This window comes from Phaethon lepturus, unplaced genomic scaffold, assembly GCF_000687285.1.
Source record: "Phaethon lepturus isolate BGI_N335 unplaced genomic scaffold, ASM68728v1 scaffold3321, whole genome shotgun sequence".
Taxonomy (NCBI): domain Eukaryota; kingdom Metazoa; phylum Chordata; class Aves; order Phaethontiformes; family Phaethontidae; genus Phaethon; species Phaethon lepturus.
In genome coordinates, this window is record NW_010516813.1 from 78562 (window position 1) to 90790 (window position 12229).

Genomic DNA, 12229 nt, shown 5'->3' on the forward strand with positions numbered 1-12229 from the left:
TGTGCCTTTTTCAGGTGCGTGATGGATGTTCATAAGCTCAGAAATGAGTAATTGTGCAGAATTCCCTGCCCTGCTCTAAGTCTACCAAAAACTGGCAGGGTTTTCTATGGAAAAGAGGCTTTGATGAGCAAATGCCTTGATAAGTGACTGGGTTGGCAGTGTCTTGAGAGTTAAGATGCTATCACTAAAACTACTGCTAGAAGTGAGGTAATGCTTGGAGAAAAATCGGTAAAAAGCATCATAATTCACTTGCACAACCTCTTTCTGCCCCCTGCCCACTCCACTTCCTACATTTGTTACTTCAAGTTTAGTTAAAGCAAGTTATGTGCTGCATCCTTACAAGAAGAGGCATACAGCTGAATAATACCTGCCTGTGAATAGAATGGCTTTTCCTGACCTTTACTGAAGTCGAGTATTTGCCAAGTGTAAACCTAGCAAGCACAGATGGGAGTAGAGGATAGTCTAGACAGTCAGTGTCTTGAGATAGTAGGGGTGGTTTAACTCCTCAAGAAAAAGTGCACATACAGACCTGCTTAAAGAAGGTTGTGTATAGCAAGGAGACAGCAGGCATACCAATCATTTCTACTACAAAGTGAAGACGGAACTTTTAATATGCATTATTGTCTCATTTTTGCTCAAAGTAGAATAGTGTCAAAGCTCTGATAGGTTTGTAAAGGACGTGCTGATATCCAGGCCAGAATGATCCATGTACATAATAGGAGACCACAAGATTGTCAGATCTGCTCTTTAAATATATCTTTCTGCCTCAGTCTGAATCTAGCAATAACTGTTAAAAGAAACTGTTGTAGCATGCAATACAGCAATATTTATCAAACCCTATAACCCCTTGAAATTAAGAGTTATTTCACATACTGGGCAATGAGTATGTTTTCTGGATAAACTATGCTGAAGCGCGTTTTTGCTTATAAAACGCGAATGGGTTACTTTTTCTCATTAAAATTTGGTAAGATCTGGATGGTGCTACTTCATAGGCTTCTTTTGAAAATTCTAAATTCAGAGAATATGCTTATGGGGGGTAGCCAGTGCTCTAAATGAGAGAGTTGTGTTTTAAAGAAGTCTGAAAGAATTTAAAGAATACAGAAATTCTGTTGAAATAGTGCTTTCATTGTCATATCTCAATTTTTTCGTACTTTTCATTTTCATTTTGCAAATGCTGTCTTAAAAACTGGGTTCAGCGTAGCATGTAATTAGCCACTCTTTAGAAAGGACTTGGGTGCTGACTCAGCTTTGTTTCTATAATGCAGTCTTTTTGCTGCTGCATTAGTGAGAATTTTTGCTGTTTTGAGATGCCTGTTTTCATTCTTGTAGGGTTCCTGTTAGGAGAGTGTCTGGGTGCTTCATATATTTCCCCCCTGAGAAAGAGTACATGTACGCTCGACATGCCACACTGAGGCATGCTCAGATTAAATTGCTTGCTCAACGCTGCTTTGGGAACTGCTAACACACCTTGGGAGTATGTTAGCGTAGCTACCCATCTTTCCCGAGTAGTTCTATTTAGTGCTTATACTAGCATCGCTGGCATGGTAGCTCACTGATCTGCGGTGGTCCACCTTGTCATGCTAACAGCATGCTGAACACCTCTGAGATGAACAGTATTGTGCAACTCCTACAGTGTTGCTAGTCTTTGATCGCAAAAGCCACCTACTTTCTATCTTTTCATCTCCTTGACTTACTAGCTGGTGCACATTAGTTTCCTGTGGCCACGGACATGCCTGTTTCCTTCTCATTTTGAATTCCTTACTTCATATCTAACATTACCTTTTCTTCATGGCCTTTGGCTCCTAAAGCTCCTACAACACCAGTTTGCTCTACTTGTACAGCCTGTTGACCTTGTTTATTTTTTCAGATATATTTCCATTCCTGTACCCGAACAGAAATTATCTCTGTGGGCAAGGTTAAGTTTCCACAAGAAATAGTTAGCTATACAAATAATACTTGCATACTGAACAACTTGTTTGACAGGAGCGCATATCTTATTTTCATTATTGATACTAGGAAATGTTTTGGTTCCTAGGAGGAGAGGTTATTTTCAACTGGGCCCTTTGCAATACAGTTGATTGCTGTACCATGGGTTGATTCCTAAGCCCCGAAATGAGGTAATATCTTTGTTGTGCAGTAGTTAAAAACTGATACTGGAAACTAGAGTAGATTTGAAATGATCTTGGAAAATACGAAGTTTCTCCTGACAGAATGTGGTATATTAAGCGAAGACACTATCAGGAAATCATGATGGTTTCACTGAGTCTACTGGCAGTGCTGCATTTTAATGGGCAGCACGAATCGTTGCAGTCTGACCTGCCGCTTTCTTAGGATGCCCCAGCTGCATGACCCTTAGCAAGGTATCTTCTTGTATTACTGAAAAAAATGGATAAGGAGAAGTTAGAAGAGAAGACAGGCAATAAATAATCTCTTCCCTTTTCATTCCTTGTTCTGCCTCTCATAAGTAATTCTGCTTAGAAATAATTTGCGTAATAAATGGGTTAGTTAAGTGGGAAGGATGTCTGAAACTGAAGTGCCCTTCAGTGGGGGGTGGCAGTGGGGCTTCAAAGACCGGTACCAAACAGAAGTACTCATAGGAAGAGTAAATACAGTTGCAATGTGTTGAAGAACATGTGTATGAAGGCAGCGGAGCAGATGGGTAAACCTGCATCTTGAAAACAGAAAGCATTTCAAGGAGAAAACATGGGCATCACACAGTGAAAGAGGAAACAAAAATAACCAAACTTTGTTTCCCTGTTTGACTCTTTCTTACCTACTTCCACACAATCCATTTCTCTCATTCGCCTTTTTCCTGTTGGATACTTGTTCCTGAAATTACAGCAGTATGTTTTCTTTACTTGCTGTCTTCCTTCAAGTAAACACGGTGTTGTTTTTCTTTATTTAGACTTTGAGTTAATTGTTTTTGAATCTCAGCTTCTGTTTACTATATGATATTACTGGAGCCTCCACCAGAAAGGTTGTTTAATGGAGGGGGGAAAAAATACCATGTTTTCTTTGATTTTATGGTGTCCTTAGCTATCATTTGGATTTTTAAAAAAGGTCACCTATTGAATTAGTTTCCTGTTGAGTTAGCTTTTCTTTCTCTTTCTTATTAATTGTCTGGTGCTATCAGTGACTGATAAGCACTGCATTTTTTTCATGTTCCACTTAAATAATGAATTGCTATCATCAGAGGCTTTGGTTTTAAAAAGTATTGACATAGTATATGGAATGAATTGATGGAAGCAGTGTTGAATCTCTGCAAGAAATTTTAAAAGTTTCCACAGGAAATAATTGGCAGCTTCCCAAGATACATAATTATAGGACAGTCAGAGTGTATAGTTAAAGTGAACAGTGAAGAAAGTGATTGGAATAAAGCTTTGTGACAGATAATATCTTTCTGTTGCTGTTCTTTTGGAGCAGACAGGTTCTCACCCCCACCCCCACCCCATCCCCGGTTTCCAAATTACTCCTTTCCAAAACTACTTCAGCTTCGTGTTCTATTAATTTAAAAAAACAAAATTGTAAGTTACCATTTGAAACAGACTTTATTCAGTGCAGACATCTTGAGATTTTTCGTACTGGTAACTTGCAGCAGTGTGCCTTCAAAATTTTCCTGAGTGTAAAAAGGGTCTGAGGAAAGACCTTTACATGGAAACACTATTATGCTGCCACTGCTATTAGTATCTCCATTTATTGGTGCTTTGCCATTGATTTGTTTGAGAATTTGTGGTGCAACACTATTCAGATCCATTTTGTTTTCAAGACACGATGAGAAGAGAGGTATAAATATATGAAACTGAAATGTTTTGTGTGCATATGTGTTTGTAGGTGTGTATTCATTTGCCTGATTTTATTTTTGTATGCATGCACTTCAGTGATTACTAATATTGGTGTGAAATAATGATACTTACTTAATTTGGTGTAAAGTACAAGCTAAAGGAACCGAAATGGAGCACTCCTTTTATTTGTAACGCAAAAAGAGAAATTTGGTAGTTGTTGTCTTGTGTTTAAATGCGTCATGTTTGTGCCTGGGATGCCTCTATAGAAGCACTCCGCACTGGTGAGGCCACACCTCGAACACTGTGTCCGGTTTTGGGCTCCTCACTACAAGAAGGATGTTGAGGTGCTTGAGCGTGTCCAGAGAAGGGCAACGAAGCTGGTGAGGGGGCTGGAGCACAAGTCTTATGAGGAGCGGCTGAGGGAACTGGGGTTGTTTAGTCTGGAGGAGAGGAGGCTGAGGGGAGACCTTATCGCTCTCTACAACTACCTGAAAGGGGATTGTGGTGAGGTGGGTGTTGGTCTCTTCTCCCAAGTAACCAGCGATAGAACAAGAGGAAATGGCCTCAAGTTGCGCCGGGGAGGTTTAGACTGGATATTAGTAAAAATTTCTTTACTGAGAGAGTGGTCAAACATTGGATCAGGCTGCCCAGGGAGGTGGTGGAGTCACCATCACTGGAGGTGTTCAAAAAACGTGTAGACGTGGTGCTTCAGGATATGGTTTAGTGGGCATGGTGGTGCTGGATTAATGGTTGGACTTGATGATCTTAAAGATCTTTTCCAACCTTAATGATCCTATGAAACACTAGCTTTGCAGTTTTGATAAGGTCACCCCTATATGTGCAGTCAATGTTTGTTCAGGTGTTCTTGACAGCAGGCAGCAAAATCAAAGCTACTGCTCCAGTAGCGAGTAGACTGCCATTCCACTTGGATCTTGGCTAATGTAACAGTGTTTTGGGTAAACTGAATTTGCAACAACTACACCTTAGCTTCTAATGCACTACCATTGAAATATTCCTTTCTTTTACATTTTCCTCACAGTCATCTTAACTATAGTGACAACCTTCATCTGGGAGGGAGTGTAGGATTTTAGTTAGAGGTTATTGGGTTTCACAGGAAGTATCTGAGTCAGAAAGAAGTCCTATACGACATTTTCTGGTGTGGTGCACATTTCTCATTCTAATGAATTTGTGTTTGATGACTGACAAGTTAGTCACTTGTCTGTATTTTTCTTCTGTGCTTATAACCAGCCATATTCTAGCAGGTCATACTGCTGCTTTTTGGGGTGAGATTCTGCCTTGAGAAGACGCATACTGTGTCTCCTGGTTTTGTTTAAGCACAAGAGGTTGGTGCTTCAGGCAGTAACTGCAAATAAACTTAGCATCTCTGGGTCTGAGTGTTGGCTGTCCACCTCTTCGGATTCTGCCCAGCTGACTACCCAATTCTTTGCTATTTATTAGATTAGTAGGTTCTTCATGTGTGTAGGGTAAAATAAGTGTTCCTTGGAAAGCGATCATTTTACTGTAGCCTGAAATTCAAGTCCCTCATCTGTAGAAGAGAAAGTTTATCCCTTTTCTGACTGATTTTATCTATTTCATGCAAACATTTGTTAGATATTGAGTGTAAAATTTTCAGTACAAAATGTTGTCACCAAGGTGGGAAACCAGTGTTGAAATCCATGCTAAAAAGTTGGGCTTATTAATTCCTTGCTATGTTTTATAGTGGATCCATTGCTACTACATTTTTGTGAATAATGTGTAAGATATTTAGCGGTATGCTCCTAAATTTTTTGTTCTTGTATTTAAAACAAATTTTAGAAGTTATTAAAACGCTCCAAATCAAAGCAATGTCTGGACTTTGGTTGAACCAAGAGTTACTTTGATTACATGAAAATTAAAAATGGAGCTGGCTTATGGTCAGTAGTAAAAAATCCCCTTTCCCCTGTGTCTGCTGAGCTGGAAAATCGGTTATTAACACAGCTGCGATGCAGAGACACTTATTCCTCAGCAGCTACTTGAGTTGCTGCTTTTGGGGGGATTGAGGAGGGAGTTCTTTTCTTTTTGAAGCCTTCACAAGTCACAGTGGAGGAGCAGGTGCTGTTTGCGAGTGCCGGTGATACAGGCAGGAAGATTGCTGGCATCCTGCAGAGACCTTTCAGAACTTTAATGGGTTTAGTCACAGTCAGACTGTCTGCTGTATACTTTCTAACCCATGCAGTTGTTGTATAGGAGACAGCCTACACATCCTTCCGTTAATTCACAAAGTTTCCTAATGCCTACTCATTCTAGCCTGATCAGATATGAGTAGTCCAACATATAATTTCAGCACTTTCTGAAGTAAAACAGCCTGATTTCCACCACGCCATTTTTTCCCCCCAGAAATTATAAGAAAAGGGATGTAATTTATTTCTGTTCTGCTAAAGGTAGAAAGAAAAGTGAGCTTTATTACATGTGTCTTCCTGGTGTGTTTTGTGAAGGAATGCAGTTTGCCACATAAGACCTAATTGCTTAAGCCCAGTGGTTCCTAGCCTGATAATGTGTTCCTGCCTTCTCTTTTCTCTGCCAGTCTTTCCATTCTCTGTTCTTACCTTCCACACAGATACCTAACTGTTTTCTCTGCCTGCCTTTTTGTTTTTTTCCCAAACGTCACTCAATGTCTCTGCTTTCCATACCAACACACCAGGAAGTTGTGTGGTTTCACTCCGAGGACCTCCATCACTGATGGCAGAGCTGAGGTGGGTCTTCGACAGGAGGCAAAAGCCTGGAGTGGCTGGTGGTAGCGTAAATGCAGTTAGTACTGAGGGAGGGAGAGAGTTGTAAGGGAGTCATGGCACCCTCTGCGCAGCCCTGTGGGGTGTTGCGCTATGGGATACATAGGACATTGTTACAGTCCTGCATATGTTCACTTCTCACCATTCATAGCGCATCTAAGCCTTCCCATGTATATGGGAGTTGTTGGCTGAACGAGGTCCTGATCCAAAGGGCCCAGAAGTTGTTGCAAGGTCTAGCTATTGTCTTCAGAAGGTTTTGATAGTGTGATTGCAGCAGTAGCACAGAAAGATTTGGCTGGTTTTTGTGGACCCATGATGCCTCCACCTGCAATGCCGAGATGTGTATACACGGGGAGAGAAGGCGACTGGCTATGGAGTCTCACAGGTTTTCAAATTTACTCTGTGCTTGGAGCTTGTGTGATGCCTCTCTAGCTGCCAGTCTCACTGATGTGCGATAAAGGTTGATGCTTTTCTAACATACCCATAGCACAATAATGTTAGGGCACTAATAGGGTCTGTTTCACATCATGCAAGAAAAGAAAATTCAAAAACTTGCTATGTTCTGCAGCTACTGCAGGTTCCTGCCCTCCTCCTCTGCCACAGGTGAGTAAGGAGAGACTTGCAGGGAAAGCATTGCCGCCTTAGGTTTGTGTGGGGCATGGAGAGAGGAGGCCGGCCAGTAGTTTTCAAACTGGACCAGGTCAACACCAAATCACTGCCCCTCTGCCTGTGGGAAGTGAAGAGCTCATCCTTGGTGCTGCTTTGGGAGAGGACATTGCGGCAAGGCAGCTAGGCCTTCTCATTTTGGGCCTTACCACCATGCTTTACAGCGGTTTGGTTGGTTTTGCATGGAGTGGCAAAGAAAGGAGGAAGATATATAATACTTCAAGACAAACCACTGTGTATGTAGCTTTTGATGGAAAATAAAGGCAATACAATCATGCTTCACGCCAAGGTGTTTGTGTGAGAAGCAAAATTTATTGCTAGGTAGAGCAACTACAGAACCATCCAAATTTAGCTTGTAATAGTTTGGCACTAGATGTTTTTTTAAAACACGGGGAGAAAAAACATGCCATAACTTTCCAGAAGAAAACCAACTGTTGGAAATTTTAAGCCATCATTGTTAGAAGTATTTTATGGCTGCAGAGCCAAACACTGACTGTGACATTACTATGACAGTTTGAGTTCCCCGTCTTACCTATATGCTGTTACAAAATGACATAATCAGATGCTTTTCTTTTCCCTCCTGTCCTGTATCACTGTGTCACTGTCTCCTGTCACTGCTTTGCCACAGTGGGCTCTGGGCCTTCTGCTAGCAATTCTCCCCGGGAGCAGCAGGTTACAGTGCACGTCCTCACCGGTGCGCTGATTATCCCCCAGGGGCTTATGCTTTGTATCAGACTCTTAGTGTCTGATCCTTAACATGGTCCTCAAAAGACGTCCCTCAAATAAAGGCATGGCTTTGCCATGCCACTCATGTTTCTCATGTGTTTCTCATGTCACTGACTCCATTCTTTTTCAGTATCTGTAGTAGGTCTCAGCTCTTCTCTCTAATCCTGGCTTAACAAATTGTAATTCTAGTGCCTTCCTGAGGAAAGCAGACATAACGGTTGCTTTATTTTAGTTTTCCCATGAGGAATTTCTGTAATGCCTCAGGAATGTGAAGGAAGGCTGAGATAAGGGAGAGAGCAAGCGTGGGAAATGGAAAATAAAATTATGAAGATAAAAAGACAGGTTAGAGGGGACAGTGCTGAGTGAAGGATCTTGGAAGAACACTGATGCTGAAGTCGAGGCAAATGACAAGCTGCCTTAGGAGGAAAGCAAAATTGGTGAAGAGGATGAATGGAAACTGAGTCTGTCTGTGGCAGAGTCCAGGAAGCATATCCTTATGACTTGCTTCCTAGAGTTACTTCAAGCATCTAAATGAAAACGGAATGGTGAAGCCTACCATATGTAATAAGGAAGCTTAGGAAAAGGAAAAGCAGTGTCAAGAAAAGGAAGAGTATCTTTGCAATTTCTGGATATTAAATGCTGGCTGACTTTTCATTTCAGTTCTGAGGATCTTTTTACCATCTTTACGAACTAGCTCTCGGAACTTCTTGATACAGCAGACTGCTAGAAAACTTGGTCTCTATTAACACAGGATCATTTTAGATAGTACTACCAAATAGGTCTGGGGAAATGCTCCTTTTCAGTAGTGCAGCAATGCTTGTTGAACTGTCTGCGGTGGGATTTATTATAAGTGTTGATGCACCTATAGTGGATCTTGCCTTTCACTTCTATATTTGCTTCCTAATCGTAATGAATCTTTATTCCATTGCCAAGCTCTGAGGCTCATTCAGGAATCTGAGAATTACATCTACAGTTGCTGTGGGCAGTATACTTCAAGCCAATTTCATCTTTAATGTGAGGGATTAAAGGATTGGCTAAGTCAATATTCCTTCTCAGTGAAGGAGGAATATTTCTGTCTGGTTTCATCCTTCTGGATTTTGATGAGGAAGCTTTTGAATATACCTGTCTTTAAAACTCTGCCTTTTGTCACTCATTAACTCTTAGTTGCAGGTGTAGGCTTCTTTATTGAAGTTGATGCAGATTTTTAAGCTCGTGGTAGTCGAACATGCAGAATTCTTAATTCTTCAAACTGCCTGCCCAAGGGTGTGTTTTGTGCTCATGAGGTAGTGATGGGCTCGATGAATAATTCAATGGAAGATCATAAAGGACCGCTGCCATAAAGTTAGAAAATATTCTGATTTTGTTTTTTGTACTACTGGAGATTTTGCATTATTCTTTTGTGATGTTGGCATGACTTTTTAATTGATTTTATGTTATTTTCCATGATGGTAGATACCTTGTAATGGCAGGTGAGCCTTTTTTGGCTGATAGTGGATACCATTGATTATAATACAAGGGGAAGTATAAAAGATCTTGCAGTTAAAAATAAGAACTGAACATATTCTCTAAGGAGGAATATTCTTTCCTGTATCTCTCTAAATGTTTTGTTGGACAGTTGGATGTCTTGAAAAGACTTTTGGCTTCAGAGGCAACAGGATACTTCAGGCAATTCATATGGCTAAATCCCAGAAGAAATTCAGCTCTCACCAGTTGCTGACCATTGCTGCCTGAAATTTCTACCTTGGGAAACATGATGAAGCCTTCATTTCTCTTTCTGATCACTCTTTGATTTTGTTTGGTAATTTGGAAATATTTGTCTTCCATTTAAAACAGGAATTTGTAAATAAGAGAGGAGAAATACATGCATTAGGTAACTTAAAAGTAGTAAAAACTGTACAGGTCTGTTTTTCTGCTACAAACACTGTCAAATTCCTGTGCCTTACTAGGCTACAGAGTTTCATCTGTAGAATTGTCAAGAAAATGGATAACACTGGTTTCCTAAAAATTTCACCTTCTTGCATTTTTAAAAACATTTTTAAACCACTTCTTCTTTTCTGCTAGTCAATTTATCTCATTCTTCTTGTGATGTAATTTGGTTCTCAGTTCTCTTTCTATGCTTCTTTCACTCACTTTCTCTTTTTTCCTTCCTTTTTCTGAACTGCAGTTGTTTTTTGTTTTTTGAAGAACAATCTACTTCAAAGAAAATCAACTCTCCTGTCTTGCTTGTTAATGTCTTTTCATGTCTCAAACTTTTCCTGGCTGCCCCCTCTTGGTAATTTTCTTTCCTTTTTTGTTTTCCTTTTCTTGAGATTTTTGTCTGGATTTGTTTGCTTTTCCCTAAAGAAAAAAAATTAGTTACTGTTATTGACTGTTACACATCATGGTGCTTTTCTGCTTTGCCTCACGGTGATGGGCAGTATTGATCAAAGGACCAGAAGAAGGGAAGAGGATTTAGTACTCCTGTACTGTGAGCTGGTTTTCGTTTTTTGTCTGTATAACGTCTAGCATATTAGAAGCCACGTTTCCATGTTGGGCCTCCCCAATTCTGTAGCTTGGCAAGGACTGAAGAAAGGAAAAACTGGCAGAAGTAGATTCCTAATATCAAAGTAAAGGACAGCCAAGCAGACCAGAATTGAGGTAGGACTGAAGGAAGATGGAATATGAGCCGGCAGTGTGCCCAGGTGGCCAAGAAGGCCAACAGCGTCCTGGCCTGTATGAGAAACAGTGTGGCCAGCAGGAGTAGGGAAGTGATCGTGCCCCTGTACTCGGCACTGGTGAGGCTGCACCTTGAATACTGTGTTCAGTTTTGGGCCCCTCACTACAAAAAGAACATTGAGTTGCTGGAGCGTGTCCAAAGAAGGGCAACGAAGCTGGTGAGGGGTCTAGAGCACAAGTCTTATGAGGAGTGGCTGAGGGAACTGAGGTGGGTCAGTCTGGAGAAGAGGAGGCTGAGGGGAGACCTCATTGCTCTCTACAGCTACCTGAAAGGGGGTTGTGGTGAGGTGGGTGTTGGTCTCTTCTCCCGAGAAACTATAAATAGGACAAGAGGAAGCGGCTTCAAGTTGCACCAGGGGATGTTTAGATTGGATATTAGGAAAATTTCTTCACCAAAAAGGTCAAACATTGGAACAGGCTGCCCAGGGAAGTGGTTGAGTTGTCATCCCTGGAGGTATTCAAAAGACGTGTAGACGTGGTGCTTGGGGACATGCTTTAGCGGTGGACTTGGCAGTGTTAGGTTAACAGTTGGACTTTATGATTTTCAAGGTCTTTTCCAACCTATATGATTCTATGGTGCCAAGAGTTCTCCTGCAATGTCCATGGTTTCTGCTTTTAAGTATTTGTTTCCCCCAAGTAAAATTTAACTACCGTACCTGCCGATTGTGAAATGTCTGGTGGATCTGCAACTCGCTGTGGATATGTGAGGGGGAGGAAGATAATAGGGTGCAGCTACTTCCTGAGCATTAATGATAGACCTCCATTTGAATGAAGGTTGTGTGGGCTTCGTGACTTCCTCACTACTTTCCTCTCCTTGCTAAAATAACTTTTGTGATAGAAACGTGACTCAAGCTAGCGATATGCTCTGTAGACGTACAGAAGCATTTTCAGTCCAGAGCTGTGTGTTCTATTTCTTTCCCTGCTATTGTTTTCACCAATTTATGAAGTAAACATGTCCATTCCCTGCTTATTTCTCCTCCATAAGGTGATAAAGGAAATAACATTAAAATCATGCCCTTATCAGCTGTATTTATAGCATTTTACTTTGGAACAGGATATGAGTCGCAAAGTCGTGAAAAGAGTATTACAAATATAATAATGAATGTTGTAAATCTGTTGCCAAGATTAGGAATGATTTCTCTTTGGGTATTTATAAGAACCTCTTGTTTTTCTTTCCCTTTTTACCGTTGCTGATTCTTACAGAAGATTTGTACCTGTCAGATTTGCCTACAGATATTTAGATGTAGTAAAGGGCCTTCCATCTTCCTTTCTTACAGAAACGTAACGTCGGCTCTGCTTTGTTTTGCACAGCAAATGCTAAAAGATGATGCTTGCAGAGAGTGTGTCTGTGGATCATTTCAAGGCTGCTTTACATATTGATTACTCAAATTGCCATTTAATTTGCTGTATAGCAATACACAGTGCCTTAACTATTTCTCTGGCATTCTTATTGATTGCTGTAATTCTACCTTACATTATATGCATATATGGTGTCACCATTAAATATTTATGTGCTCATGAAATGTTAATACGTCGGGTTAATGTGAAACTCAACAAAATGCATTTGCCAGA

The 12229-nt window shown here is 40.7% G+C and overlaps 1 protein-coding gene across 1 annotated transcript in view; it reads left to right on the plus strand.

Annotated features, from left to right (window-relative positions):
• Positions 1 to 12229, plus strand: part of ELMO1 (engulfment and cell motility 1) — a gene marked incomplete at its 5' end in the record, with an annotated part of 242586 nt that overhangs the window by 75847 nt on the left and 154510 nt on the right. The gene's annotated exons all lie outside the window — the stretch shown is intronic.